This window comes from Cervus canadensis, chromosome 33, assembly GCF_019320065.1.
Source record: "Cervus canadensis isolate Bull #8, Minnesota chromosome 33, ASM1932006v1, whole genome shotgun sequence".
Classification (NCBI taxonomy): Eukaryota; Metazoa; Chordata; class Mammalia; order Artiodactyla; family Cervidae; genus Cervus; species Cervus canadensis.
The window spans coordinates 27,940,536-27,957,471 of NC_057418.1; the positions used below are offsets into that span (position 1 = coordinate 27,940,536).

At 46.5% G+C, this 16,936-nt stretch overlaps 1 long non-coding RNA gene across 1 annotated transcript; it reads left to right on the top strand.

Annotated features, from left to right (window-relative positions):
• The first annotated feature begins 520 nt into the window (after positions 1 to 520).
• LOC122434204 lies at positions 521 to 16,195 on the top strand. The gene is made up of 2 exons (XR_006267295.1): positions 521 to 642; positions 13,962 to 16,195. It is a non-coding gene; the product is annotated as an uncharacterized LOC122434204 (long non-coding RNA).
• Positions 16,196 to 16,936: the final 741 nt, after the last annotated feature.

The window sequence follows — 16,936 nt, forward strand, 5'->3', positions numbered from 1 at the left end:
GCGTGGTATAAATTCTTTATCATCTCATTTAATCTTCAGGACAACTGAGTGAGTCACAACCATATTATCTTCATTTTACAGATGAAGAAACCAAAGCTTTAAGAGGCCAAGTAATTTGCCCCAAATCATAGCCAGTAAATACTGGAGTTGACACTCAAAACACTCACACTGATATCTACTTGACCCCAGACACCTCTCCCTTAAACACCCAATGCTCACTCCCCAGGGCCCCACTCCACCTGGAAGAAAGGAAAACAAGGAAATTAACTCGATGATCCAAAAGTGAGACCTGAAAAGAATGGCTTGTAGTATTTAAGAAAAGCATGCTGAGAAGGTGACTTTAAAACAGGCTGAGTGTATAAATTGTGATCAGACTATTAAAGTCTCTTTTAAAGAAAGAAGAACAAATGTGCTTCAAGGGTAACAGAGGAATCTCATTATTAGATGGGTTATCATAAAGGTTGCAAGTTCCCTTCCCCCAGAGACTGCAGGAGGAGAGGCGGGACCTGTCGAGATCAGGCTGCCTGGAGGCAAAGAGGTGAACCAGGCAGTCTAGGGGGACTCCCCCAGCATCAGAAGTCCCCGAGGTAATTCTAGTGAAGCTTTTGAGTTCCTGGAAGAAAGGCTTCCTAGAAACACTAGGTAAGTGTCATAAATATGCATGTGTATTTTATCCTCTGTCATCAGTATAGTCCTACTGGGTGGGGTGCATGTCTGACACTTTCAAAATTTAAGGGGCAATGTCCCCTTTGATTACAGGGCATTCTGCAGTGAACTAACTTTCAAACTAACTCCAACTTGCATTCAAGCAGTGTCTTTTAAATTCAGACGGAGTGGTAAGTGTGCCTTGAAGTGAATATTTCACTGAACAGGGAAGATGCTAGCTTTTCATTTTAAAGTCCTTACAGCTGGTTCGATATGCATTGACTCAGAGGCTGAGTTTGTCAAGATATGTAAACAGAGAAACCCAACGTGCTTTTCTGGGAATGACCCGGGCTACTGAGTCAGATTAAGTGTATGGAAGGTGACTCCCAGGACATTTTACACACAGAACTTCTTTAAGAGGAAAAATGAAACTGTGAGCATGCGCATTCCCAGAGACAGGAAGCATGTAAACACAGCCGGCATTCTCAGGGATAAATCTCTGGTCAGAGATGAGATTTTTTTCCTAGAGTAGACACATCACTTTTTATTCATTCTGCCAAATTCTTTAAAGCCTCTATGGCCCATGCTCAATTTCCACTCTTCCTGTGGTTGTAAAGGGACCCCAGGCGAGGTCCACCTCCTTCAACCAACCACTTAATCTGAGAAGGGAGCTTCTTGGCCACTGCCAGCACATCTGTCTCCTTCCCGGGTCCTCCGCCTCCCCAGACCTCCTCGTCTGTCAGGGTGAAACCCTCAGTACAGACGACGTTTCAAAACAGCATGCTTCCTGTGGCCTCTGAGATAACTTCACCTGAGGCTTCATCCAGAGTCTCATTGTCTAAAAATGATATTTCTTATGTCGTAATTATGTAAACGTCTGTGTGGATTCAGACTGGTATTTGCTCATCTTTATGCAAAATGGAATTGGCTCCAATGCAGTGCTGTTAAGAGTAGGGCAGAGGAGGGGTGGAAAATAATGAAGTAATTTCTGCGAATATTGAAATGTGGAAATTCTATCTTCTGCAAATGTGGTTATACTGAATCCCCGGGATGAATGTCTTTCTGCCATTTACAGAGCAACTGATGTCAATGACGTACTTCTCATCTCAGAATACAGTCCTTCTCAGGATACATTCATTGTACTGATGAAAGCATAGGAAGCTTTTGAACTATCGGCATTTTTTTTATTGAGAGGAGTCAGAATATATATGTGTGTATAATATGTGTGAGTGTATATATATATACACACAACCCCCAAAATCAACCACTCAAGGCAATCCAGTTATTTCAGCTACCTTTTCAATCATGAGGGACAGGGCAACACCATGAGAGAAACTAATGGTATAGAAATACACACTGACTATTAAGATGGACAGAAGATCAGACAGTTACATCATGACCCGGCCATTCTGGGGGATGCCTTCTGTCTTCTCCCAAGAAGATATGAACACATTTACATTCATGTACCACCAAGCTGCTGAATGGCTATCATTTAAGCAGCTGGATTAAATGGGTAAAGATAATCTCCCAGAAATTCACCCCAAAACCAAAGCCAAATTTAAAATCCACAGTTAGTGCTCATGGTGGGGATGCAGCATTGGTTTCTGGTAGACCTCTAGACTTCCAAACTTGATGTTGTTTGTTCTATTATAGTATCGTGGGTGAGTCATGACAGTTACCATACAGAAGAAGGTAACAGGGACAAAATGGGGCTCTCAAATTTGGAGACAACATTTCCTCTTGCAGTTGAATTATAAAATTGATATCTGCAGACAAAAGAAACAGGCAAAGCCTCCTAAAACTAGAGAAAGACAGACCCATAGGCTTGTAGGACATGACTGTCAACTGGCTAATGAGGTTAAATATCTAAAGAAAGAATACATCAGTCAGGAGGGATGGACAGTCATGGAAAGATGGAAAAGAAAGAGACTCCCAACTTGACTGAGAGGGGAGAGCTGCCTGGTCCAGGCACCCAAGAGCCATCCCAGGGGCAGGCCAGCTTCTCTGAGAAAGATGACTAGGGCGGGTTCTCAGAGGCCCTTGTTAGGAGTCCATGCTCACCTGCAATCTTCTGATTATAATGCACATTCCCAGGTTACGAACACATTTCAAAACAATAAATCAGCATTTTGATCTACATATCAGCGTTCCTGAGTTGGGTTAATGTGGGTCCATGCCCATGAGACAGAGCCACAGGAAACTGTCTTCCTCCATTTTTCAGTCTTTCCCCACTTCTCAAAACAATGAACACACATGAAATACAAGAGTAAACATATAAGGCACTGTTGATTATTCCACATGAATCACTGTGACGCCACAAGGGCAACAATAAGCATAAGAGTATTCCGTCGGGAGAAATGTCTAGTAAATTCCCCATTTTGTCATCTTATAGGCAGTTTGAATGCAGAGCTGGAATTTTCTATCTTATGTTTATTTTGTCCTTCACAATGCCTGGCCCAGTGCTGGGTGTATGAGCTTGCAGATAGGTGTTAGTTTATCAAGTGAGTGAAGAGCAGCAGCTGAACGCCATATTACCACCACTGCAACTGCATGACACAAACGAAGCCTCTGACACTAGTGGCCCCCGCGGGATGGTCCTGGCCTCTAGACAGAACCCCGGCCGCTGCTGTCCCCAGAGGGCAGACAGCTGGGTCACTCGCTGCGTTTCTCTCAACCACATACTCTTTGGGCTCCGGCAGAGTATGTGAAGGAGGAGGAATTCCTGGGGATATAGGGGTCTGACGGTGAGCTCACACGTGCTCACCCTGGACGCCTACTGAGGTCACTGCTGGTACGTGGCCATGTCTGTGTTTAGACGTGACTGTAAGCGCCATAGTGAGAAAGCATTGTCAGTTCTCTCTCCCTGCTCACTGGGCAAGAAAAGATTTTTCATTTCATACATCATTTACAACTTGCTGCTGTGATTCTAAAAAACCAGTGGGCTTTATCGAGTTAATGAGCAAGAAAAACATATTTGGTGAGCGTGTTAATTTTTTGAATGTTCTGTGGAGCCCAGGACATTAGGCAACGTGTATAGGGCAGCTGGGCACACCAGGGAACCCCCGTCCCCTCAAATTCATTCCACTCGGCTATGGGGGCACCTGGCTATTTACTAATAAGTCAGAAAATGTGTCTTAATAGAAACAACAGCAAATATGTCACTCATTTTGCATTCTCTGCACCGTCTCCACTTGGGAACGTTTGGGACCTTGGGCAAAAGTCACCATTAACCTGAGGTTCTCTTCCACATGCCAGTCTTCACAACAAGAAAGGGGAACAAGTCAGCAGCTACGAGGACAAATCAGGTCAAAAGAGGGAAGAGAGCTCAGTGAGCCTCAGGGCTTGGGATCTGTGAAATGATATAACATAATCTGTCTAAAGAATGATGTAGTAAGAGGTGAAAGCCCAGACACTTGGATGGAAGGGCTTTGTCAAAGGACCAGAATAAGACAGTGAAATAAGTCTTCATTTATCAGAGGATCCTTTTAGAGCTCTTATTCTTATCTATCAAAATCTCTGATACTCCGATCTAGTTAAATACATCTCAGAATTAATCTGCCTATAAAACCACTGGACCAAGAGCATCATATCACACTTTACAGATTCTCTTTGAGTTTCACCTTAGGCTGGACATGTAAGACTGATCCCCAGCAAGTTCATGGTGCAGACAAAATGCACACCCAGAACCGACAGGGCACGTATATATTTTTCTCATCTCTTTCCACACATGGAAGATGAGTAGATTTGGGTCTTAATAAAGATGGGGAGATGTTTGAGCTATTCGACTATTAAGTAGAAACACAAAATGACAGCTGCCACTTCACAACTTAGAATATTCAGCATAAAACTGACAATGAGTAGGGACAATATTTTAGTGCCATTCAATTCATTTACAGTCAATTTGTGGACTCCCACCTATCACAAAGATAACTAGTCATAAACACACACATGTGCACGCACGCGCGCGCGCACACACACACACACACACTTTTCAAAATTCCCAAAGAGCCTGAATACAGTAGACGGCAGGGGAGACAGAAACTGGCTGTTTTCTAGATAAGACAAAATGCAAAACAGTCTATTTCAGAAAAAATACAAAAGAAATCACAATTTGGGAGAGTAATATATTTGTGTTTTGTTGGAGAGTAGAAATACAGGAAACAGTTTTGTACTCCAATATTTAACAGCATTTTGTATTCTTTTTTGCTTTGATTGTGATAAACCTCTACTTAACAAGACACCCAGTTTGTAGTAACTGAGCCCACAGCCAAGCTATTATCTCGGGAGGGCTGGGACTCATTCACACCCTAAGAGGGGCTCTATCTCTGATGCCTGGTAAATGGTTAGGAATGTCACTAAGAATATCTTTTTGCAAATAATTTTTGGAGAAATGGGAAGAAGAGGGTTGAGAATGCAGCCAATGTGAACGAGGCCAAGGAGAGTGGACTCTCGGCACAACACTTCTGTGTGTGTGTGTGTGTGTGTGTGTGTGTGTGTTTTCAAATTTATTTTTAATTGGAGGATAATTGCTTTACAATATTATGTTGGCTTCTGCCATAACGTGAATCAGCCATAAGTATACACATGTCCCCACCCTCCTGAACCTCCCTCCCTATCCCACCTCTCTAGGTTATCACAGAGTACCCTGCTGAGCTCCCTGTGTTATACACATTATCATCATTTTACATCATTTCCATTATCATCCATTTTACATACAGTAACGTATACGTTTCAATGCTACTCTGTCAATTTATCCCACCCTCTCCCTCCTCTGCTGTGTCCACAGTCTGTGTTCTATGTCTGCATCTCTATTCCTGCCCTGCAAATAGGTTCATAGGTACCATTTTTCTAGCTTCCATATACATGCATTAATATACAATATTTGGGAGAAGGCAATGGCACCACACTCCAATGCTCTTGCCTGGAGAATCCCAGGGACAGAGGAGCCTGGTGGGCTGCCATCTATGGGGTCACACAGAGTCGGACACGACTGACATGACTTAGCAGCAGCAGCATACAATATTTGTTCTCTTTCTGACTTGCTTCATTCTATATAACAGGCTCTAGGTTCATTCACCTCACTAGAATGACTTAAATGAGTTCCTTTTTATGGCTGAGAAATATTTCATTGTGTATATATACTATAACTTCCTTATCCATTCATCTATCAATGGGCATCTAGGTTGCTTCCATGTCCTCACTGTTGTAAATAGTGCTACAGTGAACACTGGGATACACGTGTCTTCTTCAATTACGATCTCAGGGTGTATGCCCAGTAGTGGAATTGCTGGGTCATATGGTAGTTTTATTCCTAGTTTTTAAAGGAATCTCTATACTGTTCTCCATAGTGTCTGCATTAATTTACATTCCCAACAAGAGTGTGTGCATGGTTTTAAATGCTTTCCTCGGATGTCCCCCAGGGTAGGAAGGATCACACCACTCTCCTGCATTATCCCACATCTCCTCACTCCACAGGCTGTACCAGAGGCAGGTGGGTCCAAGAGTCCACCCTATACATGGACCCAAAGGGACACACTCGTGTTCTGCAGCACAACCCTCACTCGGGCACAAAATAACTCCCCATCTAAACCTCAGACTCACTCTTCTCAGCCCAGAGGAATAGATTCTGCAGATCTAAAGTATAAAAGTAAGGCCTGGCCAGGCCTCTCTAGAGGCAACCTCAAAATTCCCAACTAAACTCACACAGGTGGGAAGAAACAGTAGTAAATCAGAGAGGGAAGACCCAGGCAAGAGAAAGCTGCCCGGAGCTGACCTGGGTGGGGAAAGAACATTCTGGTAAGGCTGGAAGAGGGCCTGCCTCCTTCTCTCACTGGAGCACTGGTCTAAAAGGTCACCTGGTCCAACAACCATGAGGCCCCCAGCTCTCAGTTAAGCCCCATGATGGACGTGCCCTTCATGACCCCTGTGAGTCACAGACTCATGTAGTCCCCTTCCCCTGAGGGCAGGTAGAACTTGTGATGTCCTCCTGGCCCGCAGAGAACAGCAGGGCTGACTAGATAGTCCTTCCTGTGATTACGTCACATCCTATCTCCGTTCTAGCCAAGGGAATGAGATTCTCTTGATTGCCTTGGGAGGCAGAATGATCCCCCCTACCCCAGCAAAGATGTCCATGCTTTATTTCCAGGAACTCATCAGGTAACAAAAGAGACTCAGCAGATGCGATTAAGATTACAGACTTCTAAAGAGATTACCCTGGATTATATGAGTGGGCTCAATCTCATCATATAAACCATTAAAAACACAGAAACTTCTCTGGCTGGAGTCAGAGAAATGCTGCAGTAGAGAGGCAGGTGAGATGCGGCCAACAGGAAGTCAGAGAGACTCCCAGAGTTAAAGGATTCAAGGCACTGTTGCTGGTTCTGAGATGTAGGGGCCAAGTGCAAGGACCAGAGGAAGGTCTCCAGGAGCCAAAGGTAGTCCCCAGTTGACAGCCAGTAAGGAAATGGGCTACAGTCCTATAGCCACAAGGAACTGAATCCTGCTAACAACCAGAGTGAGCTTAGAAGCAGCTAAATTCCCTAAAACCTCCAAAAAGGATCACAGCCCTTGTGATCACAACATCTTGTGGGACCCAAAGCAGAGAAACCAGTTGAGTCAAGCAGTGCCCAGACCTCTGCAGAACGGAAAGCATAAAGTAATACATTGGTGGTGTTTTAAGCCACTACATTTGTGGTAATTTGTTGCAGCAGTGATAAGAACTGACAAACTGGCCTCGAAGTACATTTCCATGTTGTCAGAGCACCTAGTAAGGAGCTGACAGTGATACCATCTGACAGAAAAACAAGACCTCAGTCCCACAACCAAGAGCAACTGAATTCTGCTAACTACCATGTGAGTTTGAATGAGGACTCTCAAGTTCCAGATAGAAACTGGCCTCGCCTATATTATGACTGCTGCCTTATGAGACCCCAAGCAGAGGACCCAGTTAAGCTGTGCCCAGATCCTGACTGATGAAAACTATGTGACGGGAAATGTACGAAACTTGTTGTTCCTTGGTTACACAGGTATTGGTAACTAACACACCCTCTTCCAGGTGGTGTGTTTATGCTTCTTCTGGACCACCTCATCCCAACACCTAAACCAACCGTTTCTAATTCAGGATTGAGGCTGGTGCAGAGACTGCTGTATAACATATTAGAGTTCAGGATACAGATCTAAAATGACTGGCACCTATAACATGCAAGTATAGACTTATTTCCACCAGAATTAAAATCAGATGCCTCTAAGGTGGAAGACCACTCTCTGCTCTCTCCCGTTAACTACAGTATCACCCTACCTTCCAAAGGCAACACGGGCTCCATGATGCGGACACAAACCATCGTTAATTCCTTTTTCACAGAGCCATGTAGGAATATTAATCTATCACTTTGCTTCTAAAGTATTTTATCCCACTTGGCAACACTAACAGGCAGAACCCTTTTATGTTAAGTGACAGAAACTCCAACTCAAACAGGCTTGAGGCATAAAAAGGGAAAGACTGGAGAGTCAGGTGCAGGTGGGGCTGCAGCCCTGGTCTCTCTCCAGCTCTGGGTTCTCCTCTGAGTTTGTGTTTTTCCCCAAGTGGCTCCTCTCTTGTGGCAAGAGGGCAGCCAGTAGCTCAAGAACTCACCGTCCTTTCACCGCAGAGGTTGCAACACAAGCTGGGGGCCTGACTCCCCCTGCATTTAGGCCATGTCAATCCTCAACAGTCACCACGAAGAGGAGAGGATGTGCCGATGGGCAAAAGCCAGGAGTATAAGCTGAGGGGTCCCTTCCCATCCCTGCAGACCGAGAGAAGGGAGTGAGTGCTTTCCTTAAAGAAAAATTAGGGAGCAGCATCAAAAGAAGGAAAGCAAACGTCAAATGGGCAAAACCAAAGCTCTCTGGTGAGCCACATTATTTACCAACTGTGACTCTAACTGGCATTGGGCAATTTTCAAGCACCCAGTGAATTTTCTAGGAGAAAAGCTATCCTACCATAAGGACATCCATCCATATATGTTGTCTGGACTATGCCATGTCCTAGAAGGTCCCTTCCATCTTTACAGTCTGTGATTCCAATTGGAGACTAATTGGAAAACCTGTCTAGTCTCCCAAGAAAAGTGTTTTTAAAATTATCTGGGGGGACTTCCCTGATATCCAGTGGTTAAGACTTCATGTTCCAGTGCAGGGAGTACAGGTTCGATCCCTGGTCGGGGAGCTAAGATACCACATATGCCTGGTGGCCAAAAATCCAAAACACAAAACAGAGGCAATATTGTAACAAATTCAATAATGACCTTTAAAATGGCCCACATTTAAAAAAAAAAAAAAAAAAAACTTTAAAAAAATCAGTAAAATAAAATTATTTTTGAAAGGAACATTTGCCTGACTGAAAAACCAACCCCGTGAACTCCTAGGTGCCCCTCCTGGGTCATCGCCCCGCCTTCTCTACATTCAGTCACCTGCCCCTTGGTCCACGGCTATGAACGCTCAGACACGGGCTCTCTGGACCTCCCTGCAAAGGGAGGGATGTGCCAGGTGGCTGGGCAGGACGCTGAGCCTGCACTTTCTCTGCTCCCCAAACTTTGTTTTTCAAAAGCCCATTTCTTCCAACAAAGCAGTTCCGAGTCCTGAGTCAGTTGAAATATAAAAACAAAGATACTTCTGAGTTTCCTAAACACACACTAAGAGAAAAGGTTGTTTTTTAACTTTCAAAAAAGCGATGAATCCTTTTGGTGTTCAAATACAGCCAAGCCGAATTTAGCTACAACTTTCCCCTGAGTGCTATTTTATGACTGAGATCAGGCACCAAAATTTTTTCATGTGAAAGGATTTTTTTTTTTTCTTTCAAGAAAGAATTGGAAGAAAATGAATAAAAGAGCTAAACAGGAAACCGTTCCCAACCATGGAAGTGGCTGATGTTAGGATTACCAGCAAATGAATTGTTCAGACCTTCCCTTTGGATGTCATTTTTGGATTCAGATGATAATTTTAGCAGAAATCACTCAGACTTCCTTGAGGTAGAACCATCACTAAATCTTTAACCTGTTTCAGAGATACATTGTACTGTTCTATTTTTAGCGCCCTGTGTCTTCTTTAGCATAATCTGAGGGAGGGGAACCCTTAATCTCCCTGCAAGGGTGCCATATGCATTATTTTCTAGTACCTATGTATAATTATCCGTGTTATTTTAATAATCAATTTCAGTGGAACGGCAGGATTTGCTTCAGTTGCATTTAAATCCTAATAAAGCTCAATAAGAAGAAAATGAGAAAGAAAGAGAAAATATCGTTCGGAGGATTAACAGAACACTCCAACAAAGGGGACCTTTTTAATTTTCATGACATGATAAAGTGATAGCCTTTTGAATAGACAATTAGGCTCATAAACCTGATACACCAAGGGCTTAATTCACAAACACACGTTGCCACTAATATTATACATTTGCAGAGAGCTGTATGCTTAACAGGATTAGGATACAGCAAATCATTCATTATTAACGGGAATCTACACTGCCTGGGTCTTCATCCCTAGACAGGCCAGTATTTAAATCAAACAGTTTAGCACAATTTCAGGAGTTAATTCACACAGAGGTTACCCCTGGGGAGATCTGGGTCTCCTTGCCCGAACGGGAGACCCTCCCTGCGAGCCTCAGCCCCCGCCGCCCAGAGGACTCAGGCTCCGGAGGCTTTGTGTCTTGCTCTGCCCTCCCCAAAATAACAAATAACCACCTGGCTGGCCCTCCTCAGGACGTCATTTGCTTCCCCCTGAAAGACTGTGATCTGCACCAGATTCCAGGCACGCTGTTTGCACTTCTGCTTGGATCAGCAATTCTACAAATGGGGGACACACACCTCAGGGGGCTTCAGACCCAACCTGGTATAGATCAAAGGGAACTCAGAGAGTTGTCATTTCAACACCTCTGTCTCAAAGGCACCGTCATCCACGGGAAGGATGCAGAAGGCTTCCCTCCTTTGCCTTGAGGAAAAACTGGCTCCACCAGGGAGTACCAACACGATGTGACTTGAGGGAAGGCAGGTTAGTCATCTTTATTACTGAGCAGCTAACTGTGTCAAGCACAGAGGGACAAACTGTCCCAGCTCTGTTGGGACTGCAGGGTTCCCAGGGCAAGGGGTCTCTAGGTTTAAACCAGAACACTCCTGGACGATCTGGTCACCCTTGCTGTTCAGTCACTCAGTCGTGTCTGACTCTTTGTGACCACGTGGACTGCAACACACCAGGCTTCCCTGTCCTCCCCTACCTCCCGGAGTTTGCTCAAACTCATGTCCATTGGGTCAGTGATGCCATCCAACCATCTCATCCTCTGTCACTCCCTTCTCCTTTTGCCTGCAATCCTTCCCAGCATCAGGGTCTAGCAAAGCTATACTCTTTCCCTTATTCCATAATGGAGGTTCACTGTGTCATAACATTAATGTTACTCTCAATCGTATGAGAAAGATGCTCCCATTTCGAGATGAAGAAAATCAGCCCCAAAGATGTTAAACAATTTACTCAAAGTCACAGCCAGGAGAGCTGAGATTCAATTTCAGATCTCTGTGGGGGCTCTGATGGTCACCTCCAGCTCTGCTCAGGCCACCAAACACCAGCTAAACTGGAGGGCCGTGCTGCGCCCCCAGGGTCACAGACTCCACCACATGGGCACTCGAGGCTTCCTAGGCCTTAGATTAAAGCTTCAGATGATCTGAAAACTCAGCAGGCCCTTCAGCAAGGCCAAAGGAAGGGCCAATCCAACCAGCACGTCCCCTCCGACTCCACGGCCCAGCAGGGACCATCCTTATTTGAATGAGCGGGAAACATCAAAACCACCAGGGATATTTTCCCAAATAAAACTCTCTCCTCCACCAGTGGGGGGATTTTGAGTCAATAGGCTTCATGATATGAGAAGCAGATAAAAGATCCCAAATTCCCCAAAACCATGAAAGCTCCTTCACCCTGCCGCCCTGAGCCAAGGACTTCATTCTCTAGGACAGGAAGCCACTGTGTCTCATAAAGGTGACTGGGGTGGGTCTGGCAAGCTTCCTTCAGGGGTTGGACAGACCATACTGAAGGCATACTTGGGGGGAGAAAACATCCCAGCTCTGCTCCGTGACCCTGGATGAATCAGTGGCTCTCCTGGGGCATCCACTTCCTGTCTGCAGTGTGGGGATGATACTAGCTCTCCCGGGAGAGCGGACATGAAGTGCTGAACCCACTGTCTCCCTCGTTGGTTCCCATACCCGTTCCTCCACGGCTCCCCACTTAGCCTCGATGAGATTCTGAGCAAGCACATTGTTTCGTTTGGGAGGAGGTTCCACCAGGGGACAGACATCAGGGAAACCTGCCCCTTGGCTCAGGCCAGTGTACAACTGTCCATTTTCTTTTCATTCTGCATCTCGACTACCTTGGAACAATAGCATCCTTCATAACCTTCCGGGAGCGAGTCCAATGAGAGAGGCTTCGCTGGGTACAGCTGAGAGGTGAAATGATAAACTTAAGAAGGAAGACATTAAGTGGCTGACTTCTCTCAGAAAAGGTGTGTTCTCTTTACAGAAAGAGATTAATCAAAGTTTCTTTCACTAGCAAGAGCACAAATTGCATGAATCATTAATTATGGGTAACACTGGGTAGTAACATATATTCAACCTCTAGGATGCAGAGTTCTTCAGGCCTGTCATGTCCCAGATGGGAAACTTTCTAGTTTGTGGAAGAACACAAGGTTTGATCTGTGTAATTCCCTCTTCAGTCTCCTTTTCAAGTTTCTTGGCCTCTGGGGTTCCACAGGACTGAGTTCAAATTCTACTTCTTTCTTATCCAACATTTCCTCTTTAGAGGGTCTCATCCATCCTCATGTGGGGTCTAAACCCAACCGTCCTTTCTGAGGTTCAATTACCATTCTTGACTTGGAGGTCTACAACCATCTCAAATGCAGCATGATTGTTACGGGTTTAATGTGTTTCCCCCACCCCCCCCCAAAAAAAAAGATATAACCCCCAGTACCTCCAAATAGGACCTGACTGCAGATGTCAGTGGCTGAGGAGAGGTCACAGTGGAGTGTGGTGGGCTCTGAATCAACATGAGTGGGGTCTTTGTGGGAAGACAGAGATGGGGAGACACAGAGACTCAGGGAGACGTCCCGAAGACAGAGGCAGAGGGCGCAGTGACGCTCCACCAACCACGGGACACCTGGGGCCACTAGGAGCTGGGAGAGGAGAGGAGGGGTCCTCACCAAGAGACCTCAGAGACAGCCCAGCCCAGAAGACACCCGGATGCCAGACGTCTCGGCTCCAGAAGATAAATCGAATAAACAAATTGCTTTGCTTTACAACACCCTGGAGAAGGAAATGGCAACCCACTCCAGTATTCTGCCCGGAAAATCCCATGGACAGAGAAGCCTGGCAGGCCACAGTCTATGGGGTCGAAAGAGGAGGACATGACTGAGTGACTAAGCACACACGCCAGACACCCAGTGTGTGGCACTTGGCTCCAGCAGATCTAGGAAGCTAACACAGTGCCTGGCCCTGGATTCCAGTGTCCCCTCAGTAAACAGCGCTTCCCACATTTGGCTGTACCCACCAGGAGCAATGCGGGAGACCTGGGTTCGATCCCTGGGTTGGGAAGATCCTGTGGAGAAGGGAAAGGCTACCCACTCCAGTATTCTGGGCTGGAGAATTACAGTCCATGGAGTCGCAAACAGTCGGACACAACTGAGCGACTTTCACTTTCACCAGGAGCCTGGGCCACATGCTGGCCTGGCCGCCTCCCTCGCTGGCGCCCTGTGCATCCAGCCCAGCCCAGCTCTCTGCAATCCTACATCTCCTCTTTCAGCCCCATCACCTCCACCTGGGGACATGCAGCGATGCCTAACTGCTTCCTACACCTACTCTGCCTGCTGTGGCCTCCCCTCCATGCAGCGGTCAGACAGACCCTTCTAAACGCGGGTCGCCACCCTGCTTATGAACCCTGGGTAGCTTCCACAGCAGGTCAGATGACATGGGCTGTGGAACCCTGTGTGACCTGGCTTCGCTGCCCTTTCGAGCTCATCGCCAATCACCTTGATGGCTAACTGGGTAACACTGGCCTTCAGGCCTTCTGTGGAGTGGCGGGGTGGTGGTGGGGGGCTCTCCCCGGGTCACCTCCATTCACCACAGGTCTTGGGCCCAGGCTACTCCCTTACAGAGCCACTCCCCCTCTCAGCCCTCCTGTGAGAATCTCTTCTCACCCTTCATTTTTCCCTCCTGGCATTTGTCACAGTTCTTAGCCACATATTCATTCGTGTGGGGATTATATGCTGTTGCTATTGTGGTTTTTTTATGTCTTTCTCTCCCTCATGGCAGGCCACATGTGACCAGGGAGAAAGTCTCTTTGTCCTCCTGGTGTTGGCGGAGTGAAGAACAACGCTGGCTCCTCGGAGGTGCTCTATAAATACTGAGGAATCGTCCGTCATAGACGCCTCTCTGCAGCGTGACGTGGGACAGGGATGCACTGACTCTCAGATCAACACGATCCATCGGGCACCAACACGAACTCACCGTGAGAACTCAGAGCTGCCGGGAGACCTGATGTCACCGGCTACCGCCTGTGGGGACACGGCTGGGCCTCTGGTTTCCTGAGTTTCCACAGCTTAGAGCCTGCTCCAGGTGATGGATTCCTGGCTTGGGATACTGCCTGACTGGCTCTTGGCACTTGGCGAAGCTCTTCCTGAAGAGCTTCTGGGGTGATCTGAGGAGACCGACAGCCACCACCCCCAACCCTGTGTGGGAGGCCCTGGAAGTCTCATGTCACAGGGGAGGACCAAGTTCCCACAACTGGCAGGGCTGGCTCTGCCCTCCTCCCTGCTGGAGAGTCTCTGAGTCCAGCAGAAGAGCGCTGTCAGAGAACGCCTTCGGGATAAAGCAGTGAAGACTTGAACCAGGCACCGGTCCTGCCACACAGGGTGATGGCCGAGCTCCATGAGGACCTCTTCCGGGGTCACACAGCCATTTCTGAGTGTCACCAGCAGTAACGGGCAGGTGAGCATAACCCTCGGAACAAGAGGAGAAGCACAGCAGAATGCCTCCTGCCTGTCGGTCATTAGGGCAGTTTCAGCGATCCGCTGCAAATCAGACAAAACACTGGATTCTTTTTTTTTTTCCCCACCAAATCTATAAGAAATTTTCATTCCCTCAACCTAACAAAGAAGAGTATTCTAACAGAGCCAGGGTCTCCACCTCCGAATTGAAGCCACTGCTCTGGTCTGGACAGTGTGACGTTTGCCTCCCCTCTGCTTTTCCAGGAAGAAGATCCGAACGAACGAAGAAAAGCCAAAGCAAGAACGGGCTGATTTGCCAACTTATTCATCTGTGAAGCACTTGTAGTGATAAGAGCTGCACCTAAGAGCTACTCAGAAACTGGGAGAGAGGTCGCCGTGGTGACTGGCCTCAGCCTCGTGATGGGCTCATCACCGCTGTCTGGAGACCAAAGGTGGCCACCCCATCGCACGGTGCCTCCCTGTGCTCACCAGCTCCAGGAAGTTTCTCCCTTTGAACAAAAAGCAGCTCTAGCGAGAGTCACCGGCTCCCTCTGCACCTCTCAAGTCCAGCATCCCTGCCTCAGCCCCCATGACCATCTCCTGTGTCCAGGGTCTCCAGCCTCCTCAACCCCCTCCAAGTCAGAAGGTCTTCCCAAATATAAACCTGACACCTGCAATTTCCAAGCCGAACTGCAGCTGAGGCACCGCCTTCAACTCACACGGCTGCCACAGGTGTTGGATTTTTAAGGGATACGGCAGAATTCAACAACTGTCTGCACAGCGCAAACCATGAGTTCAGGCAGTTCTCATTTTCCTCGTGAGATCACCCCACACTCCTTCCAAGGACAGCACATCTTTGTGAAGCTGGGTACCCGGGCTGATGTGACAGAAGCAAGCATCTTGCTAAATACCCCAGAGACAGGAAAGCAAGGACTCAGCAGATGCTTCTGCATCGAGGTTCACAGGAGCACCATTCACAACAGCCAACAGGGGGCAGCAACCCAAACAGAGGGACGTCCATCAACAAAGAACAGCGAACAAGATGTGGTGCATGCACACAGTGGGATGTTATTCAGCCCTAAAAAGGAATGCAATACTAACACATGCCACAACACAGACGAACCTTGAAAGCATCACGCTAAATAAGACAAGCAAATACAAAAAGGCAAATATTGTATAATTCCGCTTTTCTGAGGTAGCTGTGTGTATTAGTCGCTTAGTTATATCTGACTCTTTGTGACCCCATGGACTGCAGCCTGCCAGGCTCCTCTGTCCTTGGCAAGAATACTGGAGTGGGTTGCTATTCCCTTCTCCAGGGGATCTTCCCGACTCAGGGATCGAACCTGGATCTCCTGCATTGCAGGCAGATTCTTTACCACCTGAGCTGAGGTAGCTAGAGTAGCTAATCTCTTAGAGTCAGAAAGAATAATGACTGATGGGGGTTAGTGGAGGGGAAGATTGGGGAGTTAGAGTTTAATGGGTTTGATGGTGGCAGTTGCACAACATTTTGAATGGGCTTAATGTCACTAAGTTGTTCACTTTAAAACAGTTACAATGGTACATTTTATGTTTTGTCTGCATGTTCACTGTCGCTCAGACATGTTCAACTCTCTGCGACCCCATGGACTGTAGCCCAGTCTGCCAGGCTCCCCTCTCCATGGGATTCTCCAGGCAAGAATCCTGGAGTGGGTTGCCATTTCCTCCTCCAGGGGATTTTCCTGACCCAGGGATCAAACCTGCATCTCTTGCATTGGCAGGCAGATTCTTTACCACTGAGCCACCTGGGAAGTCCTATGTTTTGTCTATTTTACCACACAAAAAGTAAAATCTTGCAAATATAAATATGAAAGAGGAAATAAGGCTGGTGGTGTCCAATAGGATTCCAAGGTGTGAGAAGCTCTTCTATGCTCAACTAGTTAAGAAACTGTGCTTTAAAATGCAATGAAAATTTTTCTCATTCAATTTATGCATATTAATTTTCAAAAGGCCACTAAGTTGCTAGGGCATAAATATTTAGTAGGCTGTTTAAATATAACTACTCAACCGACTGAACTGTTAAATATTCTTTGGGCACCATGAAAAATTACTAAGATACTAGAAAGTCCTGAACCAAGACAGATTCTATGAGGTCCACTCACTCACAGGACCAACCCTGAATTTCATCCATCCCCAATTTACAGGAATTAAAGAGAACAGAAGAACATGTTAAATGGTACCACTAAGATCAGTCAGTATATCTAAACTGTGGAGAACACTATAGAACCCAAAATAACATTCTTCTTCAACAAATATACCGCAGAG